The sequence below is a fragment of the Henckelia pumila genome, chromosome 3, assembly GCF_033568475.1.
Source record: "Henckelia pumila isolate YLH828 chromosome 3, ASM3356847v2, whole genome shotgun sequence".
Lineage (NCBI taxonomy): Eukaryota > Viridiplantae > Streptophyta > Magnoliopsida > Lamiales > Gesneriaceae > Henckelia > Henckelia pumila.
The window spans coordinates 12701137-12718192 of NC_133122.1; positions in this window are offsets into that span (position 1 = coordinate 12701137).

Sequence of the window (17056 nt, forward strand, 5' to 3'; positions counted from 1 at the left end):
CTTGAGGAAATATGACCTAGCCTAGCATGCCAAAGGTTTGCCGGGTTTTGACTATCGATTTTCCTTTTGTTCGTTGTTACCGGTTTATCAACATAATTTATTGGAACGTCTTTTAATTTTAAGTTATATAGATCGTTTTCAAGTTGTCCATTTCCAATCAAACATTCATTCTTGTAAATATTGCAAATTCCATTCACAAAATTGCAAGAATAACCATCTCTATCAAGCATAGAAACAGAAATAATGTTTTTAATCAAATCTGGAACAAATAAAACATCTCTCAAAAGTAACTTAAAATCATTCTGCAAAATTAAATAAACGTCTCCCACAGCTTTGGCTTCAACTCTAGAACCATTTCCGAGCCTCAGCTGGGTCTCACCCATTCTTAGCTTGCGACTTCTTGTCATCACCTGCAAATCATTGCAAATGTGAGATCCACATCCGGTATCCAATACCCAAGAAGTAGTATTAAGTGAAACATTTATTTCAATATAGAACATACCCTTCGCAGTTCGCAACTGCTCTAGATATTCCTTGCAGTTACGTTTCCAATGACCGGGTTTCTTGCAGTGATGGCAAACATCCTTGGACTTTTCCATGTTTGAAGCCTTTGTCTTGTTCTTTTTCTCGGGTCCGGTTTTCTTGGGTGGGGCAGAACGTTTCTTACCCTTTGTACTTGGCCCCTTCTTAGCAGAAGAAGAGGAGCCCACCAAGAGAACTGGTTTATCCTTCTTTAAAGTGGCTTCATATGTTACAAACATATTGACCATCTCTTCAAGGGAGGCCTCTATCTTGTTCATATTGAAATTCACCACAAAACCGTCAAACGAAAAAGGAAGAGAGAGAAGTAATAAGTCCACGTTGAGTTCATGCTCCAACACCAAATCAAGCGTTACCAACTTCTGAATGAGCCAAATCACTCGTACCCCATGATCACGGACCGAAGTCCCTTCACGCATGCGACACGTCATTAGCTCTTTTACAGTAGCGAACCTTTCAGCTCTCGATTGAGCCCCAAAAAGTTTCTTGAGTTGTACATGAATGTCAGCAGCATTCACGGTATCCTCAAATCGCCTCTGGAGTTCATCAGACATCGAAGCTTGCATATAGCATTTGGCCTTGATATCATGGTCCCACCATATATCAAGTTTGGCCAACTCTTCCGGACTTATATCAGCTGGTGCTTCCTTCGGAGGAGATTTTTCTAACACGTAGAGCATCTTCTCCGAGGTCAAGACAATCTTCAACTTACGGAACCATTCCGTATAGTTTGCGCCAGTCAGTTTATTTTGTTCGAGAATAGAGAATAGTGGATTGCGCGAATTCATCTTAATGAAATACTGAAAAAAAACAGACAATAATCAGTGATTTTTTAATTAATTTACTAAGACATAAAATAGGCGAAATTTATTTTATGATTCTCACTCCCACTATTTTAACGATTTCACTACCCTCTAGTAAAAACGGGAAACTGTTTTCCTTAGTGGGAACATGGAGTCCAATTAACAAACTATGGTCCCGAATAATATCAGCCAACCATAATTTTCAAAAGGTAGAGCCCAATTGCTTCCAAAGCAACCCCCATGTATTTACCTCATGTCCAATAAGGGCCCAATAATATGACGTCGTTTATTGTGACATGTCAAGATGACCCATCAATATTAAGTTGTGATGGACGGTCGCCATGTGGATCCCCCAATAATATGAACCGATCCCATGGGAGTTCCACCCAACTTACAACATTTGTCGATCCAATGTACAGCTTTCCGACGAACGGGCCCCCCCAATAATATGAGCCGGACCGTATCCGCGGGTAGCATCTCATACATTGATCGTTGATGGAAGGTAGGAACATTTAAACAATATTTAAATTCCCTTTATTTATCTTGATATCAATTTTAAATCATATTTAAAATGAGGGATTTTAATTTTGAAAATTTGTCTCATCATTTTAAATTTGTATGCTTGCGGGATTCATACAATTTAGTTTTAAACATGCATACAACGATAATATCATATATTATATTTTAGGATGATCGATTCCATTACTAATCGACCCGTGGTTGCCAATCACGAGTCTAAGTCCAATCCTAGGTAATATGCAGGTATGCAATGCAATCCTATTACATTGAGCTTCCAATTTACATTTCTTCAGTCTTTATTGTCTGTTGGGCCCACCTCCGTCTTCAAATCTTCATCTCCCACTAAGTCTAATGTATTTACAATAAATAACTATGACAAGTAGGGGATACATTTTAAGGGGTGGGAACGGGCCATAAACCAGGCCCACTTTTATTACATATGACAATTCATATTGGGCCATAAACCAAGCCCATTAATAAATCCAACAACAATAAAAACAAATGTAAATTCCCTAACATACACCTACAAAATTGGTCATGGCAATCGATCATCCTTATCCAATAATATTTAATTCAAAATTAATTTATTGGATAACATGCAATGACAATTAAATTTAAATGGATAAAATCATATTCCATATATAAAATCTTATTTTACATACAAAATCATATTTTATCTTTTTATCAAATAAAATCATATTTTACATATAAAATCCAATTTTATACATAAAATCATATTTTACTCAATATTTCCATAAGATCATATCTTATCATCAATTGTACCAAAAATAATTAATTTCATAAAATCTGATTTAACGGATAAAATCTATAAATTTTCCAAAAATTCAAATTTATCCAAAAATCAATTTTAAAATTTTCGGACTCGAACAATTCGATCCGACGCCTCGTGGACCAATCAAAAACAATTTTCGATCGGACCAAAAAATAGAATTTTAACATATTAAAATTTTAATTAAAAATAAAAATTAATTTTCCCGGGCAGCCCGGGACAATCCCGGGCAGCCCGTGCCCCAAAAGGGGCTCGGGCCGGGCAGCCCGTCGCTGCCCCTTGGGCAGCGAGGGCAGCGATTGGATCGCTGCCCGTGTTTTGCCCGTTAGTTTTTAAATTTTTTAAATCTTTTGTTTCAAAAACCGAGGCTTAAAAATTTTTGTACAATCGATTAATTTAATCGCTTGATCTGAGCAACCTGGCTTTGATACCACTGTTGGAAAACGGTGATCAGATCAATCAGAATTTATACCCGGTGCAGCGGAAGTTTAAAAATTTTATATGGAACGATTCCATAATGGGTATCAAAACTTTACGATTAAATTGTGCGTGTAAAAATTAAATCACAATTAAATTTTTACCTTGAATCTCGAAACGAGATTATGGACACCAACAGATTACTCTGCTATTGTTGTATATCCCAGGAACTGATGGACGTACAATTCTTCAATCAGGTCGACGAACAGAAGTTTAATCTCTCTGATAGATTGCACTAGAAAATCTATCAGAAGTTTCTACGAAGAGAATTAATGAATTTGATCCGTTAAACCAGACTGCAAATTCAAAATTCACAGGCTGGAATTTTCCAAGCAGAGAGGGAGGGGGGCGGCCACTTGAGAGAAAAACAGCTAGGGTTTTCGAAAATTGTGACCTCTGTTATGTAATTTCTGTACTGAAATAACTTATTTATAATGTGGGCTGCTAACAGCTTAGGGCCCATTAGTCATAAGTTCAAGCCTGACAAGCAAAGCCCGCATGTTCAGAAATTAATATAAAATTCATCGTGACTCAGATTGATAAACCAATTTCACCAATGTGCACAGAAACCATTTCTGCATCTTTTAAAGTCAAGATAAATTTTCTGAATCCGAATTCAGTGATTTCCAAAAATGCCCATCCCTATGTCATTTTAGGAAATCTTACTCTTCTACTCTGATATAAGAAGTCCTACTTCTTTGTTCATTAAATTTAACTCTTTAAATTTAACTATCTCAACGGGGATTAAAAATCCATTACTTGTGTGACCCTCAATGGTTCAGGGATACAGCTAGCCGTGGGCTCACAACTCCTTGTGACTCGAAACAACAATTTCCGACTTGCCCATCGAATCATGGTAAGAGCGCCTAGCAACATCGCCCCATGATTCCCTAGGTATCACTGATAGTGCCTGCAAGAACCAATAGATTTTGGTTAGCGTACAGTACGGTCCCTTCATCCATATATCCCGATCGAATCAACAACCATTGGTAAATCAAGAGTCGTTCGAGATTCGATAACTATGCAATACATCTTGAAGATCAAATAGTGACATCGTATGTGCTACTAAGAAACCATTTCTTAAAACATATCATGTACTCTGGCCAGAGATTCGTCACACTAATATCTCCTCAGATTGCATAGGATATCCACACTATCAAGTATGTGGTGAATCCTTGACAACAAAGCATCGACTCCTATATGTGTCGTAACTCTACCCAATCCCGACACCTGATGACCCCAATAGAGTCGGTAAACGAGTCAAAGTACAGTACTAGCATATAGAGTCTCAATGATGTTTCAAGTAGTAAGGACTAATGGTGTACAACCAAAACCGCGGACTTTATCCACTCGATAAGTGATAACCACTTGGAAAGTTCGAATAAGGTAGTTCGATCATTCATCGTATGAATATCCATTTGCATGCTTTGAACATCTCTATGTTCCATACCAATGAAACGTGGTACTCGGCATCGCAAATGCTAGTCTCAATCTCGAGCGATCCTTATCCTTATTAACGGACGGCTCAATCGACTAGGAACTGTTTAGAATATACAGTGACTATAAGATGTGTTTCATGATAGCCATCCCCATGTGCCACCACATCTTACATACACTATAGTATATTCAAGGTCTTCATATAAACATCTTATAGTATGCCACAACATAATAATATGATAAAAGATAAAGTAAACGCCATTATAAAAGTGTAAATTATATTAAACAAAAGATTGTTTATACATAGAGTCATCAAAGCCCTTAGCCACAAGTTGCCTTACCGGGCACCCACTCTATCAGTCTGCTGGGCCCACCATTTTTTCAAATCTTTGTCTCCCACTAAGTCTAATAAATTTACAATAAATTTCGATGACAAATATGGGATACATTTTTAGGGGTGGGAACGGGCCATAAACCAGACCCACTTTTATTACATATGACAATCATATTGGGCTATAAACCAAGCCTATTAATAAACACCAACAACAATAAGACAAATGTAAATCACCTAACATAAACCTAAAACATTGGTCATGGCAATCGATCATCCTTTATCCATTAATTAATTCAATAATTAAATAATTGGATAAACATGCAAAGACATCATAATTTAAAAGATAAAATCATATTTTATCTTATCCATCCATAAGATCATATCTTATCATCAATTGTACCAAAATAATTAATTTTATAAAATTTAATTTAACGGATAAAATTTATAAATTTTCCAAAAATTCAAATTTATCCAAAAATCAATTTTAAAATTTTCGGACTCGAACAATTCGATCCGATGCCTCGTGAACCAATCAAAAACAATTTTTGATCGGACCAAAAACTAGAATTTCAAAAAATTAAAATTTTAATTAAAAATTAAAAAATAATTTTTTCGGGCTGCCCGGTATCGCGCTCCAAAAAAGGGGCCCGGGCTGGGCAGCCCGTCGCTGCCCCTTGGGCAGCAACGATCGCTGCCCATGGGCAGCACCGTGCGCTGCCCTGGGCAGCGACGTTCGCTGCCCATGGGCAGCGACGCTCGCTGCCCTGGGAAGCGACGCTCGCTGCCCTGGGCAGCGACAATCGCTGCCCGATTTGCCCATTAAAATTTAATTTTAAATTTTCGTTTTGTTTCAAAAAAACTGAGGCTTAAAGATTTTGTACAATCGATTAATTTAATCGTTTGATCTGAGCAACCTGGCTCTGATACCACTGTTGGAAACTGTGTTCAGATCAATTAGAATTGATACCCGGTGCAGCGGAAGTTTAAAAATTTATTTTATTAATATGGAACGATTCCATATCTGGGTATCAAAACTTTACGATTAAATTTGTGTAAGTAAAACAAATAATCACTATTAAATATTTTACCTTGAAATCTCGAAGCGAGATTATGGACACCAACAGAATTTAATCTGCTCTTGTTGTATATCCCAGGAACTGATGAACGAACGTTTCTTCAATCAGGTCCACAAATAGAAAACAAAACCCTCTGAATGACTGCAATAAAAATCAATCAGAAGTTTGCGTAGAGAATAAACAGATATGATCTGTTAATTCAGATTGTAATTTTTCACAAAAACACAACCCGAATTTTTCTCCAAAAGGGACAGAGGATTTCGAAAATCCCCTTGAATAATATAGGCTGAAATTCGAAAATTGCAAGACTGAAATCTTATGGAATTTTCGAACACTGCAGTATATTTATAGATAATTTCTAGACTAGATCAAGTTATAACTGTATTTGGACTCTAACTCCTTAGGGCCCACAATCTATAACTTAAGCCCACAAGCCAAGCCTGTTGTTATAGAAATTAATATAAAATTCATCGTGACTCCGATTGATAAACTGATTTTACCAATGTGCACAGAAACCATTTCTGCATCTTTTAGAGTCAAGATAATTTTCTGAATCCGAATTCAGTGATTTCCAAAAATGCCCATTCCTATGTCATTTTAGGAAATCCCACTCCCTTTAGTTAAGAAGTCCAACTTCTCTTTCATTAAATTTAACTCTTTAAATTTAACTTATCTCTACGGGGTTTTAGTAATCCATTACTTGTGTAACCCTCAATGGTTCAGGAATACAGCTAGCCGTGGGCTCACAACTCCTTGTGACTCGGAACAACAATTTCCGACTTACCCATCGAATCATGGTAAGAGCGCCTAGCAACATCGCCCCATGATTCCCTAGGTATTACTGATAGTGCCTGCAAGAACCAGTAGATTTTGGTTAGCGTACAATACGGTCCCTTCATCCATATATCCCGATCGAATCAACAACCATTGGTATATCGAGAGTCGTTCTAGATTCGATAACTATGCATTACATCTTGGAGATCAAATAGTGACATCGCATGTGTTACTAGGAAAACCCATTAACCTAAAACACATCATGTACTCTGGCCAGAGATTCGTCACACTAATATCTCCTCAGATCGCATAGGATATCAACACTCGTAAGTATGTGGTGAATCCTTGACAACAAAGCATCGACTCCTATATGTGTCGTAACTGTATCCAATCCCGACACCTGATGACCTCAATAGAGTCGGTAAACAAGTCAAAGTACAGTACTAGCATATAGAGTCTCAATGATGTTTCAAGTAATAAGGACTAATGGTGTACAACCAAAACCGCGGACTTTATCCACTCGATAAGTGATAACCACTTGAAAAGTCCGAATAGGGTAGTTTGATCATTCATCATATGAATATCCATTTGCATGCTTTGAACATCTCTATGTTCCATACCAATGAAACGTGGTACTCGGCATCGCAAATGCTAGTCTCAATCTCGAGCGATCCTTATCCTTATTTGCGGACGGCTCAATTGACTAGGAACAGTTTAAAATATACAGTGACTATAAGATGTGTTTCATGATAGTCATCCCCATGTGCTGCCACATCTTACATACACTATAGTATATTCAAGGTCTTTATCAAAACAACAATAGTATATCATAATATAACATTATGAAGAAAGATAAAGTCAATGCCATTATAAAAGTGTAAATTATATATTAAACAAAAGATTGTTTTACATAGAGTCATAAAAGCCCTTAGCCACAAGTTGGCTAACCGGGCACCCAATCTTTCATATTCAAGATAACATATCGTGGTTCACGTATGGGACTTCATGAACCGCGTGAGTAAATCTCTTAACATAGTCTCTCAAACTTTCTTTTTCTTTTTGAACAATTGTGAATAAGTATGCTGCTGTTTTCGGGTACTTCTTGTTGATTGAGAATTGTTGGATGAAGCGATGGATGAGTTGCTCCAAGTTGGCAATGGATTCAAATGGCAACTTATTGAACCATGCGAGAGCTCTCCCTGATAACGTTGTTCGAAATATCTTGCAGTAAGCTGCATCTGTAATGTTATACAAATCTGCTTCCGCGTAGAATTTGTCAATATGATCTTGAGGATCACTAGTTCCATCGAACTCAGGTAGACTGGGAATTTTGACTCCCTTAGGCAATGCTTCAGATAGAATAGCGTTAGTGAACGGGCTCCGATGTATAGGCAAGATTGCTGACGAATTTTCTCCAATTACATATGTGTGAGATCCATCTCCACGGGTTGGATTGATGGTTTTGTTTTCGTCAGATACGTCGTGAATTGTGTGAGCAGTTGTTTCACCCTCTTTATGAGTAGTATTTTTCTTGATTCCCTCAGGATCTTTGTCATTAACTTTAGACTTAGTTTTCTTTGGTTCTTCTTTATTAGGGTCACGAGATGATGACCCTATTTTATGAGCTCTCTTGTCGGTGCTTCGACGTTGACGGGATGCCACGAACTGAGCGTCTGCTTTAGTTGCTGCGCGTGCAGCTGTTCCTTCCATTAAGGCTGTCAACGTTTCTTGAGTGAAATTAAACCCAAGCGGTGGTTCGGAGATGGGAGGTGGGTCTCCATTGCGATTATTTCTTTGAGATATTTGTGATGGAGTATGCATTCTCAATGATGCAGTGAACAGTTTTCCACAGACGGCGCCAAGCTGATGTAGCAAAAAATTGATATTACCCGATTAGAGAAAATCTGGGTAACTTGTGGAGATCTGGATAGCCGGATTAATACTCGAACTGTTCCATAGACCAAACTTCGTGGGTTGTCACCTGCATCACAAAACAAAGTGAGTGGCGCCGGGGGTTGCCCGGCAAAAACATTCCGATGCACAAGTCAGTATTTGCCCAATAAAAGTTCTAGAGAACTCTAGCATGTGACTATAGAGTGCGTACCTTAATAATGAGAGGACTTCAGCTATTTATAGATAGTTGAAGAGTTTCATGAGTTTGAGCCTCTTATGGGCCTTGATAAAGTGTCTCAATAAATAATATGAGATCCAAATGGATTGAGTCACTGGGCTTGGGCCCGGGAGAAAGTCAAATTGGGTAATAACCCATCACCATTTGTGCATGTATTTCGGAAAATTGGCAGACGTGAAGACATACCTAGCTGCAAGCTTATCATAAAGGAACAACAACCTAATCAACGTCAATACAATTTACCAACAACATCTCAGGTTGCGGCGGTTATCGTTGACAATGAATGTCCATACAACTTGAGTAGTCGTGACATTATTGTACAAGGAATTGGTGATCATCTTATGAATATCCAAGATATCGTTGGTTATTATGATCCCCTACAATATCCTCTCCTATTGTCATATGGTACATATGGTTGGGACACAAACAGTAGAAACATCGATGGTACCCGGGTTACATGCTTAAACTACTACGCATACATGCTACAGGTAATCTTATACTTACTCAACAAATAATTTTTTCCGCAACTTAAAATTTTTTTACATCACTAAAATAATGAAAACTATGATTTTGTACTAGATACGAGAAAATTTTTCATCATTACTACTTCACGGAGGTCGGCTCTTTCAACAATACGTAGTTGAAAACTATGTAAAGATTGAAACACATAGACTAAGATGGATCCGTACAAATCAACACAACATTCGTTCTGACCTTTATCAGGGTCTACAAGATTGTTTAGATGGAGGCGAGAACAACATGTAAGAGTGGGTGCCCAGTGAGCCAACTGTGTGGCTATGGGTTTTGTTGACTCTTTGTATAAACAATCTTTTGTTTAATATTATTTACACTTTTATGGCAATGACTTTATATTACTTCATATTGTTATATTGTGATATACTATTGTTGTTTTGATAAAGACCTTGAATATACTATAGTGTATGTAAGATGTGGTAGAACATGGAGATGTCTATCATGAAATACATCTTATAGTCACTGTATATTCTAAAACTGTTCCTAGTCGATTGAGCCGTCCGATAATAAGGATAAGGATCGCTCGAGTTTGAGACTAGCATTTGCGATGCGGAGTACCACGTTTCATTGGTAGGGAACATGGAGATGTTCGAAGCATGCAAATGGATATTCATAGGATGAATAGTCGAACTACCCTATCCGGACTTTCCAAGTGGTTATCACTTATCGAGTGGATAAAGTCCGCGGTTTTGGTTGTACACCATTAGTCCTTACGACTTGAAACATCATGGAGACTCTATATGCTAGTACTGTGCTTTGACTCGTTTACCGACTCTGAGGGGGTCATCAGGTGTCGAGATTGGGTACAGTTACGACACATATAGGAGTCAATGCATTGTTGTCAAGGATTCACCACATACTTGCGAGTGTGGATATCCTATGCGATCTGAGGAGATATTAGTGTGACAAATCTCTGGCCAGAGTACTTGATGTGATTTAAGAAATGGTTTCTTAGTAGCACATGCGATGTCACTAATTTGATCTTCAAGATGTATTGCATAGTTATCGAATCTTGAGCGACTCTCGATATACCAATGGTTGTTGATTCGATCGGGATATATGGATGAAGGGACCGTACTGTACGTTAACCAAAATCTACTGGTTCTTGTAGGCACTATCAGTGATACCTAGGGAATCATGGGGCGATGTTGCTAGGCGCTTTACCATGATTCGTTGGGCAAGTCGGAAAGTGTTGTTCCGAGTCACAAGGAGTTGTGAGCCCACGGCTAGCTGTATCCCTGAACCATTGAGGGTCACACAGTGTAATGGAGTTTTAATCCCCGTTGAGATAGTTAAATTTAAAGAGTTAAATTTAATGAACTAAGGAGTTGGACTTCTTAAATAAGAGTAAGGGAGTAGGATTTCCTAAAATGACATAGGGATGGACATTTTTGGAAACCACTGAATTCGGATTCAGGAAAATTTATTTTGACTTTAAAACGTGCAGAAATGGTTTCTGTGCACATTGGTGAAATCGTTTCATCAATCGGAGTCACGATGAATTTTATATTAATTTCTGAACGAGCGGGCTTTGCTTGTCGGGCCCCAGCTTATGACTAATGGGCCCTAAGGTGTTAGTGGCCTGCATTATAAATAAGTTATTTCAGTACAGAAATTACACAGAATAGGTCATTATTTTGAGAGCAATTTTCGAAAACCCTACCCTCTCTCTCAAACATATTTCGGCCGCCCCCCTTCACTCTGCCCGAGAAATTCCGGTCTGTGATTTTGAATTGCAGTCAGGAATAACGAATCAAATTCGTGTATTCTCTTCGCAGAAAACTTCTGATAGATTTTCTAGTGCAATCTATCAGAGGGATTAAACCTCTGTTCGTGGACCTGATTGAAGGCGTTCATCGGTTCCAGGGAGAGACAACAAGAGCAGAATTGTTCTGTTGGTGTCCATTAATCTCGTTGCGAGATTTGAGGTAAAATTTATTTAATTGTTATTTAAATTTTACACACACAATAATTCAATCGTTGTATGGTTGATACCCACACCATGGAATCGTTCCATAGAAAAATTTTAAACTTCCGCTGCACCGGGTATCAATCGTAATTGGTCTGGGAACTCGCCAGTTTTCCAACAGTGGTATCAGAGCCAGGTTGCTCAGATCAATCGATTGAATTAATCAATTGTACAAAATTTTTGAGTCTCGGTTTTTGAAACAAAATAAATATTTTTAATAAAAATTTTTTTTTTTTCGGGGGGCGAAACCGGGCAGCGATTGGATCGCTGCCCGGAGGGGGCAGCGATGGTCGCTGCCCCCAGGGGCGGCGCACGGCGCCGCCCAAAGGGGGCGCACGGCGCCGCCCAGGGCGGCGACCGTCGCCGCCCAGGGCGGCGCACGGCGCTGCCCAGCGCAGCGCTGGGCGCTGCGCAGGGCGGCGCTCGGCGCCGCCCAGCGGCGGCGCCAGGCGCCGCCAGGGCAGCAAACGTTGCTGCCCTAAGGGGGCAGCCGGGCTGCCCCGGCCCGCGCCCCGGGTGCGGGCCAACCCGGGAGTGTCCCGGGTGGCCCGCGGGAAAAATTAATATTTTATTAAAAATTAATTTTAATATGTTAAAATTTTATTTTTGGTCCGGTCAAAAATTGTTTTTGATTGGTTCACGAGATTTCGGATCGAATTGTTCGAGTCCGTAAATTTTAAAATTAATTTTGGATAAATTTGAATTTTTGGAAAATTTTAATATTTTATCCGTAAATTGAATTTTGAAATCAATTATTTTGGTACAATTGATGATAAGATATGATCTTATGAAATATTAAGTAAAATATGATTTTATTTGTAAAATTGGATTTTATATATAAAATATGATTTTATTTGATATGGAGATAAAATATGATTTTATATGTGAAATGTGATTTTATATATAAAATATGATTTTATCTTGTTTAAATTTGAATTGCCACAGCATGTTATCCAATAAATTAATTTTGAATTAAATGTTATTGGATAAGGATGATCGATTGCCATGACCAATTTTGTAGGTGTATGTTAGGAATTTACATTTTGTCTTTATTGTTGTTGGTTTTATTAATGGGCCTGGTTTATGGCCCGATATGAATGTCATATGTAATAAAAGTGGGCTTGGTTTATAGCCCGTTCCCACCCCCTAAAAATGTATCCCCTACTTGTCATTGTTATTTATTGTAAATACATTAGATTTAGTGGGAGATCAAGATTTGAAGATGGTGGGCCCAGCAGACAATGAAGACTGAAGAAATGTAAATTGGAAGCATATGTAATAGGATTGCATTTGCATACTGCATATTACCTAGGATTGGACTAAGACCCGTGATTGGCAACCACGGGTCAATTAGAAATGGAATCGATCATCCTATATAATATGTGATATTATGATTGTATGCATGTTTAGACATAAATTGCGTGAATCCGGCAATGCATGCAATAAATTAAATATGATGAGACAAATATTTTTATAAATAAAATCCCTCATTTTAAATATGATTTAAAATTTATATCAAGATAAATAAAGGAAATTTAAATATTGTTTAAATGTTCCTACCTTCCATCAACGGTCAATGTATGCGATGCTACCCGCGGATACGGTCCGGTCATATTATTGGGGGGGCCCGTCCGTCGGAAAGCTGTACATTGGATCGACAAATGTTGTAAGTTGGGTGGAACTCCCATGGGATCGGCTCATATTATTGGGGGATCCACATGGCGACCGTCCATCACAACTTAATATTGATGGGTCATCTTGACATGTCACTTTAAACGGCGTCATATTATTGGGCCCTTATTGGACATGAGGTAAATACATGGGGGTTGCTTTGGAAGCAATTGGGCTCTACCTTTTGAGAATTATGGTTGGCTGATATTATTCGGGACCATAAGTTTGTCAATTGGACTCCATGTTCTCACTAAGGAAAAGTTTCCCGTTTTCACTAGAGGGTGGTGAAATCATTAAAATAGTGGGAGTGAAATTCATAAAATTAAATTCGCCTATTTTATGTCTTAGTAAATTGTTAAACAATCATTGATATATGTCTGTTTTCCTTTTCAGTATTTCATACAATGAATTCGCGAAATCCTTTATTCTCGATCCTCGAACAAAACAAGCTGACTGGCGCCAACTATACGGAATGGTTCCGGAAGTTGAAGATTGTCTTAACTTCGGAGAAAATGCTCTACGTGTTAGAGAAAGCACCTCCGAAGGAAGCACCAGCTGACATAAGTCCGGAGGAATTGGCCAAACTTGATGCATGGTGTGACCATGACATCAAGACCAAATGCTATATGCAAGCCTCGATGTCTGATGAACTCCAGAGGCGATTTGAGGACACGGTGAATGCTGCTGACATTCACACGCAACTCAAGGAACTTTTTGGGGCTCAGTCGAGGGCTGAAAGGTTCTCTACTGTTAAGGAGTTGATGACGTGCCGCATGCGTGAAGGGACTTCGGTCCGTGATCATGGGGTACGAGTGATTTGGCTCATACAGAAGTTAGCGACCCTTGATTTGGTGTTGGAGCATGAACTCAATGTGGACTTGCTGCTTCTATCTCTTCCTTCTTCATTTGATGGATTCGTGATAAATTTTAATATGAACAAGATAGAGGCCACCCTTGAAGAGATGGTCAATATGCTCGTTACATATGAATCCACACTTAAGAAGGATAAGCCAGCTTTCTTGGTGGGCTCCTCATCTTCTGCTAAGAAGGGGCCAAGTATGAAGGGCAAGAAACGTTCTGCCCCACCCAAGAAAGTGGAACCCGAGAAGAAGCAAAAGACAAAGGCTTCAAACGATGGAAAATCCAAGGATGTTTGCCATTACTGCAAGAAGCCGGGTCATTGGAAGCGCAACTGCAAGGAGTATCTTGAGCAGTTGGGAACTGCAAAGGGTATGTTCTATATCGAAATAAACATGTCACTTAATACAACTTCTTGGGTATTGGATACCGGATGTGGATCTCACATTTGCAATGATTTGCAGGTGATGACAAGAAGTCGCAGGCTTAGAATGGGTGAGACCCAGCTGAGGCTCGGGAATGGTTCCAGAGTTGAAGCTACGGCCATTGGAGATGTTTGTTTGATTTTGCAGAATGGTTTTAAATTATTGTTGAGAGATGTTTTATTTGTGCCAGATTTAATTAAAAACATTATTTCTATTTCTATGCTTGATAGAGATGGTTATTCTTGTAATTTTGTGAATGGGATTTGCAATATTTACAAGAATGAATGTTTAATTGGAAATGGACAACTTGAAAACGATCTATACAGTTTAAAACTAAAAGACGTTCCAGTAAATTGTATTGACAAACCGGCTACAACAAACAAAAGGAAAATCGATAGTCAAAACCCGGCAAACCTTTGGCACGCTAGACTAGGTCATATTTCCTCAAGGAGGATGAACAAGCTAGTGGGAGAGGGCATGTTTGATATGTCTGATATTAACTCTCTACCTACTTGTGAATCCTGCCTAAAAGGGAAAATGACTAAATCTCCTTTTAAGGGGAAGCCTGAACGTAGTCAAAATCTGTTGGATTTGATCCATACAGATGTTTGTGGTCCATTTAGAGTAGGGACTCAACATGGCCACACCTACTTCATTACCTTTACTGATGATTATTCTAGGTATGGGTATTTAAATTTAATGAAATATAAGTCTGAAGCATTTGAAAAGTTCAAAGAATTCAAGGCTGAAGTAGAAAACAAGCTAGGTAAAAGTATTAAAGCACTTCGATCGGATCGAGGTGGAGAATACTTGAGTACCGAGTTTTTGGACTATCTAAAAGAGAATGGGATTCTCTCTCAGTGGACTCCTCCTATGACACCACAGCTTAATGGTGTATCGGAGCGTCGTAATCGAACTTTGTTGGACATGGTTCGATCTATGATGAGCTTCACTGAGCTTCCACCTTCGTTTTGGGGCTATGCGCTTGAAACGGCGGTATTGTTGTTGAACAACGTCCACACTAAAGCAGTGGACAAAACACCGTACGAGTTATGGAATGGCAAAGCTCCTAAGTATTCGTACTTGAGGATTTGGGGATGTCCTGCTTACGTGAAGCGGACAGTGGGAGATAAGTTGGATAGTCGATCCAGCTTGTGTTATTTTGTGGGGTATCCGAAGAATTCAATCGGATATTATTTCTATTATCCTGCTGAAACAAAGGTGTTTGTTTCACGGAATGCCACCTTCTTGGAGAAGGAATTCTTATTGGATAAGAAAGGCGAGATGATGGAACTCGAAGAAGTTCGAGAAGAACCCGAAATACAAAATAACGATCCCACACCTCAGGAACCATTGCTGGACACGCCTGCACCTAGAAGATCCGAGAGGACTTCTAGACCTCCAGTTCGATATGGTCTTCTTCTTGAAGAGGGTCAAGATGAACCCAACATTGGATGTGATCCAAGAAGCTTCAAGGAAGCAATTTCTGATGCGGATTCGAAATTATGGCTTGAAGCTATGCAGTCTGAATTGGATTCGATGCATACTAACCAAGTCTGGTCTTTAGTGGATCCTCCCGATGGAATTGTTCCGATAGGGTGCAAATGGATCTACAAAAGAAAGCTTGGGCCTGATGGTAAGGTATTGACCTACAAGGCGCGATTGGTGGCGAAAGGTTATACTCAAAGGCAAGGAGTTGACTATGATGAAACCTTTTCACCAGTTGCTATGTTCAAGTCCATAAGAATCCTTATTGCCATAGCTGCATGGTATGACTATGAGATATGGCAAATGGATGTGAAGACTGCTTTTCTTAATGGAGACATTAAGGAAGAAATCTATATGAAGCAGCCAGAGGGGTTCACATCCATGGGAAGCGAGCATAAGGTATGCAAGCTTCAGAGATCAATTTATGGTCTAAAACAAGCATCAAGAAGTTGGAACCAGAAATTTGATGAAACAATAAAAGATTTTGGTTTCATCAAGAACCCGGAGGAACCTTGCGTGTACAAGAAAGTAGTTAAGGATGCGGTGACATTCTTAGTACTTTATGTTGATGACATCCTACTCATTGGGAATGATGTAGGGATGTTGCAGTCAACAAAGATATGGTTATCAGGTAGATTTTCGATGAAAGATTTGGGTGAGGCATCCTACATTCTTGGGATACAGATCTATAGGGATAGATCTAAGAGAATGATAGGACTCACTCAATCAACCTACATCGATACCATATTGAAACGGTTTTCAATGGATGGGTCCAAGAGAGGACATCTACCCATGTGTCATGGAGTTTCTCTATCCAAGTCCATGTGTCCCAAGACTGATGCAGAGATAGAGAATATGACACATGTACCATATGCGTCAGCTATAGGTAGTATCATGTATGGGATGATATCTACCAGACCGGATGTAGCATTTGCTCTGAGTGTCACGAGCAGATATCAGTCTAATCCTGGTCAGATGCATTGGAAAGCCGTGAAGGACATTCTTAAGTACTTGCGAAGGACTAAGAATATGTTCATGGTTTATGGAGGACGAGAACTCAAACTGGAAGGCTATACCGACTCTAGCTTCCAAAGTGATGTGGATGACTCGAAGTCAACCTCTGGATTTGTGTTCATGCTCAATGGTGGTGCTGTCTCTTGGAAGAGTTCCAAGCAGGACACCACAGCGGATTCCACCACTGAGGCTGAATACATTGCAGCATCAGCTGCT